General features: G+C 47.8%; 1 non-coding gene across 1 annotated transcript; it reads left to right on the plus strand.

Annotated features, from left to right (window-relative positions):
- Window positions 1-2,153: 2,153 nt before the first annotated feature.
- On the plus strand, window positions 2,154-2,227 carry TRNAN-GUU. The gene has a single exon. It is a non-coding gene; the product is annotated as a tRNA-Asn (tRNA).
- Window positions 2,228-10,953: the final 8,726 nt, after the last annotated feature.

Genomic DNA, 10,953 nt, shown 5'->3' on the forward strand with positions numbered 1-10,953 from the left:
TCCTGCAGGAGCTTGGGTGTGAAATCGGAGTTCTTGAGGTGTTTGGCAGGAGCTCAACTATGCTTCTATCATCTGGGTTTGCTTTCAAGGGAGTGATTAGGAAATTATGTTCTTGTTAACAAGATCTGTGCAAGTAATGGCTATTATGCCCAACATTTCCTGTATTTAAGCTGAAGTGATTGTTCCATCTTGATATGAAGAGTTGAGGTATTTTCTTCAGAATTAGTGATTTGTGCCAAATATTAACTTTAAAAAGTATTACAAGAAGAACATTTATCCCTTTGCACAGTGCCAGGCCATTTATGTCTGAAAATGCTAACTGGTCTTTAAAATACATGTATCCATGTGGAACATTTACTATAAAATTAGGATATAAGCTTCATACTGCTTGTGCTGCTCTTTCCTCACCTCCCAGAGCATCAGATAGAGGAAAAAAAAAGCTGCCTTCATTGCAACAAGAAATTTTGCTTAATAAACTACAGCATTCACTTTTCATTGCTTCTGTACATCTGCAGGCAAGATAAACCATCTTCTATTTTAAAATCCGTATTTAAAGGACAGACAGTCATGTCTCTTTCTTTGGCTGAAAATCTGTAATCTCATGCTCTACCATACGTGAATGCAAAAATTCTGCTGCATTCTCCAAGGGCAATAAAACCATTTCACCCTTTAAAGAAAGCCCAATGATTCTGGGAAAAAGGTGACATCTCGGTGAGTTCACAAATTAAACGTAGCACGCAAGAGTAAAGAATGCAGTTCTATTTAAACACAGTCAGGAGAAATAGAGACGAGCTCAATTTCTTTCCTACTGCTGTGAGGTTCTCTAGCAGAGGTGCGCACCGTGGGCAAGATTCCTCGCTATCTGCTTCAGCGATGACAGACAAAACAGGTCAGCTCTGACATCCTTGGCTGAGTTCTCACTTTTTTTTTTTTGCGGTGATGTTCCCTGGGCATAGTGGGGGAATCCACAGGTGTGGGTGAAAGGAGGAGGAATATCACAGGAAATGGGCAAGACCAGAAATGGGGATACGAGCACTAACCTACTGTGCTCAGTGCAGCCAGCTCTGTACTGATGCAATTCATAGGCCAGGGCTTGAAACCGTGCTCTGTTTAGAAATACAGGACTGGGAAGATACCAGAAATGATGCTTTAACTTCCAAAGGATCTGCTGTTTTAGCTGGTAGTAACTATACCCCAATACTAAAACACCAAATGGTGAAACTGCATATGGTCTCATCTGTAGCAGCTAGCAAATAAATTGAGACAAAACGCTCAGTGCCTGGGATTCGCTCCTGATGAACCCTGCACATGGAAAATAAATAAATGTCTGACTTTCTGAGTATCACCAACACCTCTTGCAACTATGAGGGCACACCTGCACCGCCTGCCAGCACTTCTTTGTTACTACCCTAATAGCAAACATGGCATTATGCAGCTGTGAGAGCACTCACACTTTTTGTTGTTATAACCAGAGGAAATTGCTAAAGCTTAGTTGACCAGATCATATTTTAGCAGCTGAAACTAGGAGGAGTGAGTACGCAGCTGCAAGCAAAGGGCTAGTAGGTTTGTCCTTACTTTGGTCATACCCATCTCTACTGACGTCTTCTTGCCTTTGCCAGCTGCTGCCATGCGAAGGCGAGCCTTAAAAACATATTTACTTTCCTGCAAGACCGCCTCTAAATCTGCTTGTAGTTACCAAGGCACCGATTTTTTTTAAAGTACAGAACTAATCTGCCCGCTGACACTCCAGGTTCAGGGGGGGGAAAACTTCGACCGAGCTTTACTCCCGTTTTGCTCCGCGGTCCCCCCTCTCTTCGCGGCCGCCTGGCCCGGCCCCAGTTTGATGAGCAGGTTTGATAAGGCTGCGCGCCCCAGCCCCCCCCCCCCCCGCGCAGTGGCTGCGCGCCCCCACCCCCCCCCCCGCGCAGAGGCTGCGCGCCCCAGCGCCCCCCCCCGCGCAGAGACTGCGCGCCCCCGCCCCCCCCCCCCGCGCAGAGGCTGCGCGCCCCGCCCCCCCCCCGCGCAGAGGCTGCGCGCCCCGCCCCCCCCCCCGCGCAGAGGCTGCGCGCCCCGCCCCCCCCCCGCGCAGTGGCTGCGCGCAGCCGGCGGCTCTACCCGCGCAGCGGCGCGAGGCCGGGGCCCCCCCGCCGGCGGTCTCTGTGGCGCAACCGGTTAGCGCGTTCGGCTGTTAACCGAAAGGTTGGTGGTTCGAGCCCACCCAGGGACGGGTTTCCCTTCCTCCCCCCCCCCAACCCCAGCTCCGCGGCGGGGGGGGGGTGGGAGTGCAGAGATTTTTAAGGTCCTTCCCAACCCTCAGCCGTCCTGTGAGAAGAGGGTGCTACCCAGCCCCACCCCCGGGCACAGGCAGGGGAAGGGAAAAAAGCAAAGCGACAGAGTCTTACTGACAATTTTACGGTGAAGTCAAGACACACACACACAAAAAAAAATCTCCTAAAAGGGATGTACGAAATGGGCACTCCCTAGGAGCAGCTGAAGCAGTAGCAGTGAACAAGTGTGGGGTTCAGTCTCAGACGCAAAAACAACCACCACCCCGAAGTGGCTGAAAGCCCAGACCCTTTGTTTTCTTAACAAAGTTTTTTTTTTTTTGTCATCATCTGGAGTTATTTAATCTACACTTCAAAAGTCTTCCCAGAGACAGCCAACCTGGAGCTGCTGTTCAAAATGTCAGCCAGTGCAATTTTCCTCTCACATTCCCCAGACTCTTTTCAGCTGCACCTTGCAACCCTCACTTCCCCTACAGAAATGTATATTCCTAGCAAATCTCCTGTGCCTTGCTAACGAGGCGTAAAGATGCTCACAACCAATTGCCAATGGTCAGTCTCTGGTATCTCTAAATACCCTGCTTTTTTGGTAAATATTGCTCTTTATTAGGATTGACATCAAAGCTCATAGTGGAGTTAAAGGGTTAATGGAGATGAAAGAAATAGAACAGAACTAACTGTAAAAAGTTACTACGATTAATAATGGCTGAGAACTTGAGCTGCAAGAAAAAGGTGTAACAGTTAACAGAAAAAAAACATGAATGAACAGCTTTAAGGCTCAGTCTGTATATGTTGCACACTTTATTTATGTCAGGGTTCTTAAAGACCAATTGTTTGGTAATAACTAGATTAGCTAGCTTTACAAGAGACTTGCAGACTAACATGTAGAAGTGGAACAGAACTGCATTGAGTGGGATGTCCTACCCTGGCCCCCAAACACTCCAGGGAATCCCCAAAGCACGTGATGCTGTATGGAGCATCAGGCACTAAGGCAAGTATTTGCTCTGTTGGTGCAGTCTCGTAGTTGGAGTTTAAGCAGTCATCCTGGTAAGACAGGAGCTCTCTGCTGCCTCTGTGATTAGCTTAATTACAAACAGAAGTCACCTGTTCTCTTGTGTGTATAGGTCTATTAATACTAACGATATGCTCATGCCATCTGCCAGTGATCTATTTCCAATTCTGCAAAGCAAAGCAGACAATATTTGCAGGTGTTTGGTAATGCCTTTGTTTGGCCATTAAATCCACAAGACCTAAACATTGCCAAACAATATTTGCATCTGCAGGTACTCCTGCAAGACAATGTCTTCTGAACTAATACTAGACATGAAGAAGTCAAGACTGGTGGAAATCAAGAGAGGTATTCATCTATTGCTTCAGTTTTGCCTCTTAGTATGGGTCTTTGCCTCTGGCTTGCAAATATTCTTGGATTCAGAATCATAAGCTCATCAAGGGATGCCGCATTCCCCGCAGAGATGAGTCATGGGATCCAAGGTTAGTTTCAAGTGCCATATTGCAATGAAGCTTCAAGAATGAGTTTACTCACAGCGTTTCTACTTAGTCTGAATATTGTAAAGCCAAACAAAACATACTGTTTTCCTTTGATAAAATTTGACAATGCTTCTCTTGCAGTGTGATTCAAACTGAAGAGATAGTTACTACTATATATTCAACCCACTATTAATTGAGACATTAAATGATTACCAGATCAAAGCCTATTTTAATAAAATTCCTCTGGAAGGAGTAGTCTGAGAAGATATTTGGTCATTTCACATTAGATGTTGCACAACCAAACCATGTGGTGCAATGAGAGACAGATTTTTCCCTGCTGACTTTAACAATTCTATCAAGATTTACTGGATTAAAACAATTTAGGTGTCTGAAGCTTATAGCAGATAGACCTGCATGTTACATCCTTCTTCCCTTCTCACCTGTCAAATCTATGCAGATTTGTATTTTCTGGCAACTTGTTATTTTTATGTGGTAAGGCACTGGGAATTAGATCAACCTGAAAGCTTGTCGTTTATGTCTAGGGTAGATTATCCAGTGTTAGGACCCTACTAATTTTATCCCTTCAGGAAAAAGGAATAAACTTGAGTAAGTGTTGTACTCAATATCTGAAATTGCCTTGCTGAAGAAATACTACTGACTTCTTCCTAGAAGGTGGAAAAGTAATATGGTGAGTGATTCTCAAAAGAGACCAGGTTAGAGATCAGGCTCCTGTAAAGCATTAGAACCATTCCTGAACTTTAAATAGGACAAATTTGAAATCTGGGGTCATTCAAGGTTCAGTGGAATGAAACTGGATGAATGCAAAACTCTTCAGCACAAGATGCAGCAGTTTCTGGGACTGAGGATGTGTTCAACCAGGATCATCAAGACTCTCCCCACAAACTGTCATGTTTTCATCTTCACTACCACCTCTTCTCCTCCTCTTCACCACCACCAGGCATCTTTACCAGACCGCTGTGAAGAATTGTCCCCTTTTTAAGGCAGCAGTTGCTGATCAGATTTGAGCACACGTACCCCTCCTGAAGCCCTGCTCTTCCTATAGGCACTGTTAGACAGCAGGGTTGCTTTCCTTCAGCCTTTTTGAAACACTTTTTGGACACAGCCATAATAAAAACAGCTCAGGGCAGCCCTGCTGCTGGCTGCTGACGCTGGGCAGTGCTCCCAGAACAGGCCTGCGCCTTAATCCTGCCTGTCCTGCGACTGCGCGCCGGGGCTACGCTTCAGCTCATCAGGAACAAATGCAATGTGAAAATGTTCCGAGATCCTATTAGATAATAATATGACAAATGCTTGCCCTGACAGCTTTCCTAGAGCATTCTTGTTTTCGGGATCCTTTCCCTGCAGTTCAGGTTTCGCATCTTCCTCTCCCCTCTCTTGAGCCTGGCTGTCAGTCCCCTTTTCCCTCACCTGACTTTCCCAAGTGCAGAAGATGAGTCACTGTTTCTCCCTTACAGTCCATGAAGCGTCCTTACAAACCCTTTGAAAAAAACACCTTTATTTGAGTCTCTTTCCCCACCCATGTTTCCCGCACACAGACCGAACCCCATAGTTCCTCCTGCTGCCCTTGGAGCACCCGTCTTTAAGTTCACTGCTCCTAGAGATGGGCATCACACAGGCTCTCAGCAAGGAGGATCCACAGCCACCCCATGACAAAAAGAACGCAAAAGCCACACGTGGATTTCCCCAAATCCCCTCACCTTCTCATCAGTGAGAAATCAAGATCCACTAAAGCTGCAAGGATTTCACATTGGTTGTTGTAGCTATCCTCAAAGGAGCTAAGCAGAAACACCGACTTTTATATACGTACACGAATACATATACGTGCATAAAAAATAAATAAATGATATATATAAAGGTGCTGAAAGGCTCAGGATCTTATTTAAACCTCACCCAACAACAACACATGTGCCATCATGCACCGGTTGGTCTTTGGGCCCCCAGTGACTCAGAGCAAGGCTGCCGACATGCTCCCCACTGGGGTTTTCTGCACCAGCAGCAGTTCTCCCTCCTGTGTCTCATGCAAACACCGGCCCAGCCCAACTCTCTCTGAGACAACAGCTTACAGTTTTTAACATGATATAGTATCACTCCTCACAGGTCCCCAAGGGAAAGGTGCATTCCACTCACCTAATTGCGTTAGTCTAATGTTTCTTCCCTCTTCTGGAATTAAGTTGTATTTAAAAAACTGAACTGTATTAAGGTTTCAGTGTTGCAAGGCTTAAGAGAAGGGCCAGAATACAAGCTATTTTAAGGTCAATTTGAATGATATGTTTTAGTAAAATTTTTAGTAATTATTTTTCAAAGATTAACTGAGGATGAATTCTTGTGATTATCCGTTTGGTATGTGTGTGGGGGGGAGTGGGGGGGTGGGTACAAAGTGGTGTCATTTGTTTTGTAACTCCTCCAAGTACTTCACTGACATTTGGAGGGATGGTCAAAAATAACACAGAAAAATGCCAATTAGCCAGAAGAGACAAAGATAAACAGTTGAGAACACTTGGACTTGTGCAAGCTAAAAGACACCTGATTTGAGAGTTTTATTGCCAGAGAGGGGCCGTAGATTTAGAATATCAGACTAAAACTAAATCAGACCATTATAAACAAAACCATAGGGCTGAAATAACTATTCCAGCCCCAGACTACCAGTCAGCATCATCAATGCTGAGGTTATTTCCAACATACTTTAGACAGACTTTGTCCTACTGAGTAAACTGTCTCCACTGCCCTTGTGGACAGGAAGCTTCTCCTGCCCGAGGAGCAAAAGTGATGGCACAAGAATCCCTGTCACTTCTTGGGGGAAGAAGCAGACTACAGGAAGGCTTAACCTTGAAGAATAGATACTTGGTAAGTGGCCAACTGCCAAAAGTTTTAAATAAGCAGAAGACACCCCCCCCCCCCCCCCCCAAATGACCAAACCTGATTCAGCACCAGGCATTCTGATAAAGTCTGATAGGGCAATCAGCCAAGTTATACCAACCTGCCATGGCACACCTCACAAAGTGAGGTCATGGAAAAATATTTATATTTTCCTGCCTCTGAAACAGCTCCAAAAGGTGTAGGTATCTCTCAGACATCAAGCCCGCAAGACATTAAGTGTCCCGTATGCTGCTGTCCCTGACTCCTTCACTCTCTTACTAAGCTGATCCTTTTCTGCCTATGAAGCTGAAGCAGCTCATGGATTTGAGGCAGACTGAAGGAAACCACACTTGCTCTCAGAAAAAGTCAAATTTATCAACTGCTAGACATTTCCAAAGCACTTGGTTGTTTTTAAATAGATTATATAGCATCTCAGTCAGCTTTCTCTACTAGGGACAGTATGAAACTTCACTACTGCAGCAGCAGAACCATAAGTCTTGTGTGTTTTAGGAAGATGGAGAGCTTCCTGTAACTCAAACACCGCACCCACGAGATACAGCAGTAGGTGAGTTAAGGGGTCATAACCCTCCTGTCCTCCGCTTTGGGGATGATTTTCACTGCAAGGGCTGTACTAACAGGCAGCCATTGAATCTCAGCAGTGGCTGCAGACAACCCTTGTGTAAGACAAAGGCATTTTGTGCTCTTTGTATCTTTTCACTCATTGGGTGAGGTACCTGTATCTCAGGGAAAAGAGACAGAGCGAGCGTGTGTACATCAAGGACTTGGAGAGCATTCTGCCCGTGACCTGGGCATCCTGACCTGACAGTGCGTGCAGTTGTTCGTACAGCTCTTGAATAATAAATATCTCAACATGCCCTTGAGATGGTACTTCTAAATACTTGGGTCTTCACTGAAGCAATCAGAACCCTAACTAAAAGATTTACCCTGGGATAGCGTTCATGTAGAAGTTTTGACACAGTTCATTTGACTTCAGAAGACAGCATCTTTTAAAAGAGAAAGCGCATCTTACAAAATAACCTTTAAGCTGTACAATGTTTTGTTTGAAAGACTGTTCTGCTGTTCCATTTCTAAAATGTCATCTCTGTCTCAGTGTTTATCTTCTCTTAAAACACGGCAAAATTGCTGCAGTATTTCTTGTAAAAAGTTTTCACCTTCTTTACTGCTTTAGATTTCTTGCTATGTTAAATTATGAGCTTATATGATTAGCCTCAATTCATTTGCTACAGTTTGGGGCCACAGCTAAAAAGCAAATATCCCTTTGGGAAGCAACTAAAATACGAAAAGGACTATAGCTCACTCACCATAGAAAGCACCAGATGGTTGGCTGGTTGAATTATCAGAAGTTGTTTAAAATGAAAAACTGGTGGTACTTTTTTTTTTTTTTTTTTTCCCTGCCCCCCCCCCCCCCCCACACACACACATGTGCCACTACTGCATAGGAAGCTTGCAGCTTCAGGTAGCGTTAATATCTGCCCGTAGCGCTCCTGCCACGCTTGGCCAGTGAATGCAGCATGCTGAATCATGAGGCTTTTAGGTGTATTCTCCAGAACGGGATTTATTCATCACAGAGCTTCCCTACCGTGCAGCAGGTCGAAGGAAAGGTCCTTGCAAGCCTCTGTTACCAGAAGCTGTTTTGGAGGCTCACAACTCAGTGGCGACTTGCAAACTGGTTATATATCGAATGATTTTAAATTCATGCAGTAGTAAGCGTCTTCCTACCTTTGACACCATGCATTGCAGAGCCAGCCAACAACCCTCCCGTTTCTCAACTATTCGCGTCGACAAAACAAACACATAAACATGCTTCTCAGTCCCCAAAGCCCCCTAAATAGTAACTACTCTCTAGTGATGCTACTCATTGTAATACTCCGGAGATTTTCCTGGCTTAATTGCCACAGGATAACAGACTCGGTTCGAGTCAAGAGGTTGTTTTAGAACCGCCACAGCGCTAAAATTTCACTTTTTTTTTTTTTTTTTTTTTTTTTTTTTTTACGAAGAGTAAGTGGTAACCGCTTCGCTCCCTCCCCGAAGTACTTTCGGACCCACAGGCGGAGGCAATGGCTGCATCAGACAGAGCCACCCGGCCCCCGCTGGCTCCGACATCCCCGAGCTGCCCGTGTCCACCCGCGGCGCACAAAGCCGCCCACGCCCCGCAAGGCCGCCCACGCGTGGCACGGCCCCCCCGTGGGGGGCCAGCCGGCCACTCCCGGTGCCAGCGTGGCACGGCCCCCGCGGGTCCCCTCACCTGCTCCGCTCCCCGCTGCCGCCGCTTTTCCTTTCTCCCGCCCGCCCCTCTGACAGCCCGGCTTTGTCCGCCCGCCCCGCTCCGCTCCGCTCCGCCCCACGCGGGAGGCGCCACGGGAACCGCTCCGGGCACGGCACGGCACCCCGACACAGTGTCCTGCCCCGACCCGGTGAGAGCATCCTGCCCCGCGGCCTTTCCACGCACGGGACAGCGAGGGCACCAACCCACACCTGGCTGCACCAGTGTTGTTTATTGTTTCGTTATTTCCCTTTCCCTTTCCCTTTCCCTTTCCCTTCCCTTCCCTTTCCCTTTCCTTTCCTTTCCTTTCCTTTCCTTTCCTTTCCTTTCCTTTCCTTTCCTTTCCTTTCCTTTCCTTTCCTTTCCTTTCCTTTCCTTTCCTTTCCTTTCCTTTCCTTTCCCTTTCCTTTCCCTTTCCTTTCCCTTTCCTTTCCCTTTCCTTTCCCTTTCCTTTCCCTTTCCTTTCCCTTTCCTTTCCCTTTCCTTTCCCTTTCCTTTCCCTTTCCTTTCCCTTTCCTTTCCCTTTCCTTTCCCTTTCCTTTCCCTTTCCTTTCCCTTTCCTTTCCCTTTCCTTTCCTTTCCTTTCCTTTCCTTCTCTTTTTTCTTTTACTTTCTCCCTTTCCCCCTTTTATTTCATCTTTTTTTTCCCCTTTTACTTCTCTCTCTCTTTTATTTTTTTCCTTTTATTTTCTTTTTTCCCCTCTCCCTCTCCCTCACCCTCTCCTCTGTCTTTGCCTTTGCCGTGAAGTTCGGCTCCACGCCCGCCTCCCCCCCCCCCCCCCCCCCCCCAGTCCCCGGCGGCTCCCAGGGCAGCGCAGGCGGCCGCGGGCACGGCGACCCCCCCGCCCCCCCCCCCCCCCCCGGCGAGCCCCCGCAGCCCCCCCCGAGCGGCCGGTGCCCGGTTGGGCGGTGCTGGGGCCGGGGAGCGGCTCCGGCATCGCCCCCTTGGCCGGATTCCCCCCCCCCCCGCGAAGCCCCACGCCTCGGCTCGCAGCCCCGCTGGACCCGCCGAGGGGCGCCGCGCCGGGGCCCGCCCCGCAGGAGGAGATGCCGATTTCCACAGGCTCTCGGAAATCGCCCCCCCCGCGTGAAAATCATCCCACCTGCCCTCGAGAACTGAGCTAGCCGAGGAAGCTGTCTCTAGTTCTTTGCTCCGCAGATGGGCTGTTAGTCAGGTCCTGCCCACGTGGAGTCTCGTGTTTTGTGTTTTGAAGTTCTGTGTCATGTAGCCATAAACGCTGGGGGGAGGTGAGCTCTCTGTAGGATGTTTCTTCCTATTTTTGTAATGGTAACTATGAACTAGGGCTTGGGGAAAAGAGAAAAGGCACAGAGTCTTCCCTCCCTTTCAATGCAAGCTGGTATTTCCCTCTGGGTGTTATGTTAGGGCGTGTTTAAATAAAGTCAAAATAAAGAATATGGTGGGGAAGCTGCAAAGCTATGAAATAAATAACTTGATTTTGCTGTAACACCATGTCATGGACACTTCAGAGATGGGAAAGGATTCTGCATGTTAGAGGAAATAGTGCTGTTCCCCTCTGAGCAGCCGTGTGAAGGAGCAGGGCTGAGATCCAGCTGCTTCTCCGATGTTTATGAGACCTCTCCTGCTGCGCAGACTGTGGGATCCCGTGTCCCTAGGGATGCACGGACCCCATACAGACCCAGCACAGCAGCTCTGCTGTCCCAGTTAACTGACAGAAAGGGATAGCCCACAGGGTCACCAACCCTCCCCATTGCTGGGGAGAGGGACCACCCCCTGTCTTGGGAGCGGGTTAGGGCCAAAGATGAGGTGCAGAGGGGTTCACCACCACTCAAGTGGGCTGGGGGCCATCTGCTCTGGAGGGTGCAGAGTGGGGTTCATGGCAGTTGGATGTTTCGCAGTAGAAAAGCGATGACAGTGCTGGCACCGCTCTGCACCGCCGATGAGATGATGCTAAAACTGTGAAACTGTGAAACTGGGTCTGGGTGGCAAGTATGCTCAGGAGCCCTGCTGCTTTCCACAGGTCACAGATACCTCCCGAGGGG

The sequence above is a fragment of the Tyto alba genome, unplaced genomic scaffold (genome assembly GCF_018691265.1).
Source record: "Tyto alba isolate M040663 unplaced genomic scaffold, T.alba_DEE_v4.0 Super-Scaffold_27, whole genome shotgun sequence".
Classification (NCBI taxonomy): domain Eukaryota; kingdom Metazoa; phylum Chordata; class Aves; order Strigiformes; family Tytonidae; genus Tyto; species Tyto alba.